The 6,532-nt window shown below is 43.1% G+C and overlaps 1 pseudogene; it reads left to right on the top strand.

Moving 5' to 3' along the window:
- Positions 1–4,555: 4,555 nt before the first annotated feature.
- LOC105707938 (innate immunity activator protein-like) lies at positions 4,556–6,306 on the top strand (annotated as a pseudogene).
- The last annotated feature ends 226 nt before the right edge of the window (positions 6,307–6,532 follow it).

The raw sequence follows: 6,532 nt of genomic DNA, 5'->3' as shown, positions 1-6,532 counted from the left end.
ATAGAGTCCCTTCTTGATTAAAGTCCAAGCAGTAAGTTTCCTATTTTACACTACCATACTACTTCCTGGAAAAGATGAGAAGGGTCATTTGGTGGCCTTGCTGGTGAAATGGTGGCTTAAGGAGAGAACAGACTTCTGGCAGCATAGGCAGCATACCCTCTTTTAGAAATAATTCAGTGGCATACCAATTATTAATGTAGTAACTGCTTGAAAAGGTAGAAGATAGTATTACCAGGCTCTCAAAACATTTAAAAATGTAACATCCTTGAAAGAAGATTTGATTTTTGATTCCAAATATCTCTTACACATATGTTAAAAAGGTTAAACTCAATATAAGGAAGGTTCAAATGTCTCAAAACCATAAATAACTTTTAATTGGGAGAAATATACACACACTTTAAAAAACAAATCAACAGTACTAGAAGTGAAGACATATAAATGAAAATTTTTAAATGTATCCATAAGGAGGGCTACTTTTATAAGGGAAAAAGCACATACTGTTTTCAAGAATAAAACATTTCTCAGACTGACAAATTTAGAAGGAATTTGAGAAAGAATATACTTGTAAAAAAAAAAAAAAAAAAGACAACTGAGGCTGGGTGCGGGGGCTCATGCCTGTAATCCCAGCACTCTGGGAGGCCTAGGCAGGTGGATCATCTGAAGTCAGGAGTTTGAGACCAGCTTGGCCAACATGGTGAACCCTCATCTCTACTAAAAATACAAAAATTACCTGAGCAAGCTGACACACACCTGTTATCCCAGAAACTCGGGAGGCTGAGGCAGGAGAATCGCTTGAACCTGAGAGGCAGAGGTTGCAGTGAGCTGAGATCAGACCATTGCACTCCAGCCTGGGCAATAGAGCAAGACTCCATTTAAAAAAAAAAAAAAAGTTTGGGATTGTCATGTTGATAGTGAATAGTATTATTTCCCTTTTTTTCCCCCATAAACTAGATTCTTTCAACTAGAGATTTTACAAAAGTATAAGTAATTCCCATAATACTTAAAAATATTTTAAATAATACATGATAAATACTACATAAAATACTTTTTTTTTTTTGAGACAGAGTCTTGCTCTGTCACCCAGGCTGGAGTGCAGTCACGTAATCTTGGCTCACTGCAATCTCTGCCTCCCAGGTTCAAGTGATTCCCCTGCCTCAGCCCCCGGCATAGCTGGGGCTACAGGAATGCATCACTACACCTGGCTAACGTTTTGTATTTAGTAGAGATGGGGTTTCACCATGTTGGCCAGGATGGTCTCGATCTCCTGACCTTGTGATCTACCCACCTTGACCTCCCAAAGTGCTAGGATTACAGGCGTGAACCACTGCACCCGGCCTACATAAAATACTTTAAAAATAATGCATATCATATTATTTTAAAACTGAGGCTAAGAATAATGGGTACCCTTGTAAAATCCTAATTTGAGAGAGAAAGTAATGTTAGCTCTTATTAATACCTCTCATCACGTATTTCTAGAGGCTGTTGTGTGGAACTCAGTCATGGGAAGAGGATCCTGCTTCTCCATCTAACAACCTACCTGAATTGCATCACTTGTGTGCCTTACTATTTAAAAAGCATAAAAATCTGAATTTACAGTATTAAAAAATGACAGAGGGAGGAGGGTGAACTTCTTTTATGTTACCTGTAGCTCTTTATTAAACTAGACTTCATAAGTGTGTCTGATACGTGAAATTTTTCTTGGCATATCAAAAATGATTTTCCAAAGACATTTAGGATGATCACTTTCAGTATGGCCATATAAGCTCCTAACTCTACTGCATATAACAGTATAAACTGTATGCTTCATTACATTGACTAATGTTTGTTTTTTGTATAGTACAAAAAATGTTTTGTATTTAGTAGAGACGGGGTTTTTTCTATAGTACAAAAAACAAACATTAGGTCAATGTAACAAAGCATACAGATTCAGGATAGGATTTGAAACTCAGAAAAAGGAAAATTATGAGTTGAGTTTGAGAAGAACAAAGATCACCTGGAGGCCATCAAGTAGCCCATCCAGAGGCAAAACTCCTTATCTGAAGAATTTAGAATTAGACTTCCCTATTATCTAAAGCAGCCATCTGGTACCAGGCTGCTTTCCCCAAAATTAATAAATAAATACAATTTCTATACATCTCAGGAATGCCTGCATGTCGAAACTCATTGTGCAAACTTTGCTAACATCAGGGCACAAAAATGCCTACAAATATAATCATTGATCATGACCTACAGAACTAACATGGTCCAAATTGCCCTTAAACTCCCGCTTTAAGGTCCATAAATACCTCTAAAGAAAAATCCACTGCAGTGCGCTCAGTCCTCTCTTGCTGAAGCACCCTGCTGCACTCTTCAACAGAGTTCTTTCCTTCTAATACCACTTTCCTTTTCAAACCTATGCTGTTGGTAAATTCTTCTTATCACCTGTGAGCCAACCACTTTCCACTGCCAAGGCTCTGACACCTTGCCCTGCAGAGTTGCTCACATTTATGACTTTTAGCCCAAGGGCAGTAAATGCTACATAGGATAAAACTGATAGAAACTTGTAGGAGCAAGTATAACCACTTTAAAATGGCAGGGAAACCCGAAAAAGAGAAAGCTAGAGAGAAAAAGCCATGAACTGGGCAGGATACACTCTGCCCGAATTCTGGTTGCCCCAAGCCATGCATGCATGGGGAAGACTTAATAATCCCAGCCACAATAAAAGAAATGAAAAGAGATTCAAGACAGAATTTCTCATTTAAGTGAAATCAAGTTAATTACCTGTTGAAACAAAAACATCAACATGTTTAAACAGATTCTACAGTCTTCACAGCATTACATCCACAATATCAAGATGCAATCCCAAATAACACCAGGAAAAAAGAAAAAAAAAAAACAGAAAAACATGTCCTAGTGTAAAATAAAAGAGAATCAACTGAAACCAGTTTTGAATAGAACCAGATTAGCAAAAGATTAAACAGGCACTTCATAAAAGGAGGTACACAAATAACCAATTAGCACACGAACTCGAGTGTTCAACATTGGTAGTCACTACGGAAGCGAAAAGTAAACCACAAGAGTTTCACATCATCCAGAATGCCAAAAATTATAAAGACTGACAGCATCAAATATTCATAAGAATAGGAAGTAGCTCTCTATATTCCCAGCAAGAATGTAAATGGTACAACCACTTTGAGAAAAGAGTTAATGATTTCTTACAAAACTAAGCATATACCATACACCTATAATTCATCAATTATGTTCCTATGTATGTAGCCAATAGAAATTAAAATGTTTTCAGAAAGAGACTTATACAAGAAAGTCCATTGCAGTTTTTTCATAATAGCCAATCAATGGCGATATCCCAAGTGCTAATCAATAAGCAAATGGATTGACAAACTATAGTCTAATCATACAACAAAATACTACTCAGTGTGGTGAAATAAAAGGAATAAATTACTGACACATGCAACAATGTGGATGAATTTCAAAAACATAATGCTAGATGGAAGAAGCCTTCAAAATAGTGTGCATACTCAAGTTCTAAAATAGGTAAAAATAATCAATGGTATTAAATATCAGAAAGGTGGTTGCCTTGGTATAGCTGGGGCATGAAAATTAATATGTTTTAACCAGCGTGTTTAACTATTTACATTTAATGTGAATATTTATGTTTGATTATTTCATTTGGTGTTTGTTTTTAACATACTATGCTTTTTAATATTTTTGACAACTTTCTTGCCTTCTATTGAATTGCTGAGATTTTCTTTGTTATCTTTTATTCCCTTGACTGCTTTAGGAGTATTATATCCTATTTCTATTGTTGTTATATTTCCCTTAATTTTTTATCATAGTTCTTTAACTTAGCAAATCCTCTAGTTAACATCTGCAATCCTCCTGAATCGTATAGAACTTCAGGATGTTTATATCTGATTTCTAACTCTCACATGGTCCTCCATGTTATTGATGTTTAAACTTTCATTTTTACCTTGTATTGTCCCCTGGTTTATTGCTATCTTTCTAAGTAAAATTAGTGATCATATAGATTTACCCACATATTTGCCAATTTCTTTGCATACTATGCTTTTCTTCATGCCATGACTTTCATATGGGTATAATTTCTTTTGGGGGTCATTCCATGCATGGTAAAAATCTCTTGGTCTAAAAGTCTCTTTATTTGGCTTTCTCTCTTGAAAGATAGTCTAGTCTGGTATAGAACTGTAGCTTTTCAGTTATCTTTCTTGAGCAATTTAAAGATATGTTTCCATTGGCTTTGGACCTCTATTCTCATTGATGACATTTCTACTTTATTCTTTATTTTAAAACATTTGACAAAATACATACTATGGATATTACATGATATTAAAATGTAATGGGATTATTCACCATTAAGAAGAGTCTGATCTTCATTGTTTTTATTTATATTTGGATGCTTTCATACATTATTGCATTTAACCTTGAAAATAACCAGTATCTTCTATACCCACTGTATACTTCTGCACAATCATTTTTATAACTTTTAATGATTCCACTATTATATTTAAAATAGCTGGTCTTGGGATCTTTAACTTTTGAGATGCTTCAAATGCCAAGGTTAAATGAAATGCCTCTGGGGAGGGCAGGCCACAGGGAGGCTGCGAGGAGGGAAAATGGCCCAGACAAACAGGTCCTGAAGCTGCGAGGCTGGAGCGGAGGGTGCAGGGGCAGGCGGGCAGCACCAGAGCTCGATGGGACAGCTGAAGAAACTCCAAGCTACTTACACATCCTGGCCCAGGTTGGTCACTGTGTCCCCACTCCCTGCTCTGTGCCCTCTCCTTCCAGAAATCCACCATGAAGAATAAGGATAAGGTCAGCGACACCGACAGGTGCATCATCCTGCAGTCTGGCCCTGACAGCCCGGTCTCCCAAGTGAAGGAGCTGACCCACACAAGAGCAGAAGAGGGCTCTTGAAGTGAGGCAAGAGGCCTGCCTGGAGGAGCTCAGGAGATACTGCCTGCTGGAGGCCAAGCTGAAGGGCACCTTGCCAGCGGAGCATCCCCTCAAACCAGGGGAAAAGGCCCTCAAGGTTCGCCACAGAAATGGAGCAGCTTACAAACTGGATGACTGGGCCTTGCACAGAGAGGACCCCCTAAGCAGCCTGGAGCGCCAGCTGGCCCTGAAGCTGCAGCTCACAGAGGCAGCCCGTAGGCTGAGCCTGGAGGAGAACCTTGGCCGGCAGGCCAGGCGGCAGCAGAAGCACGCCACGCTGCGGGAAGAGAAGCAGCTGCAGGAGCTCCAGCGCTGCCTGGTAGAGCAGAGCAGCGGCACGACAGCGAGCCCCCTCCCACTGCTGCACTCCCCCTGGGCCGAGAGCTCAGTGCCTCTGACGGCTCCCTGTCAGATGGGCTACTCCTGGAGAGAGAGGAATCCTAAATGCCAAAACCTTCTCCAGAGTCCCCAACCCCACCTTCTCACCTCTCCCACCCAAAACCCTTGAGGGTCTCCAGCCAACAGGACCTGAGCGTGGGGGCCTGGAACGGGCTCCAGTCCAGAACAGCCCCTGGAAGGAGACCAACCTGGACCACCCCTATGAGAAGCCCAGGAAGTCTTCCGACCCTGGAGCAAGTTCAGCCCGGCCACCACACCACAGGATGGGCCCAGTGCTTCCAGCCTGTGGCTTCTGGAGCCTGCCTCCTACCACGCGGTTCTCATCCGAGGCATTCCCGGCCAGTGCCCCAGCCACCCCTGAGATGCAGGGGAGGAGGGGCGAGTCGCAATCTCTGAGGGCGGATTCCTTCCAGGCGGGTCCGGAGGGCCACCGCCGCCCCTCACTACGCAGTGCCGGATTCCTGCTTTTCCCCGACCAAGCCCCCGCTGCCCCACACCGCCTGCCACTCCTGCTCAGGAGACAGTGGCTCTGACGTCTCCAGCATCTCCCACCCCACCCCGCCTGGCAGCAGCCGCCCCAGCGTCTCCTTTCTGCAGCCTCTCTTCCCTCCCAAGACCCATTGTCACTGCGGGGCCTGGGGCCTGGCTGCCCCCTGGCTATTTCCTGTCCCTGCCTATGAGGAGGAGGGCGCTCCCCTGCGCTACCAGCAGCTGATGCCCTCCCGCAGCCCCATCCTGGGGACGCCCTCCCTGAAGGACAGCCCAGCAGCCCGAGGGCTCAGCAAAACCGCATGTCAGAGGAGTTCAAGTGGTGGCAAGAGCGAGCCCGTCTCCGGAGCACCTGCCCCCGCCTCACTGGACCGCCAAGGGACTTTCTGTGTCAGATGCGTTTACACGACTTTTTTCGGAAGCCTCGACCTAAGGATTTATATATGCGGATTGTCCTCAAGATCCCTGTGATATGATTATGCTTTATCCCCCAGAGTTTGGCCTACTAGACTTAAGGCCTTGCCTGTCTGACAGCATATGTCTCCTTATGCAAGACAAGTGGGTGGTGGCAGGGGACGGGACATGAAGCAGAGTAGGCCACCTTGAGAGTTCTCCAACGCTCTGTGCTCTGGTTCTAAGAACTCACCTGGAGAACCGCCCCTGGCCCTCCTGTCCCACTATGGCTGGAGGCAGGATG

The sequence above is a fragment of the Aotus nancymaae genome, unplaced genomic scaffold (genome assembly GCF_030222135.1).
Source record: "Aotus nancymaae isolate 86718 unplaced genomic scaffold, 86718_ANA_hifiasm-v0.15.2.pri h1tg000003l, whole genome shotgun sequence".
Classification (NCBI taxonomy): Eukaryota; Metazoa; Chordata; class Mammalia; order Primates; family Aotidae; genus Aotus; species Aotus nancymaae.
Note: the sequence above shows the minus strand (reverse complement) of the source record. Positions and strands in the feature narration are given on the sequence as shown.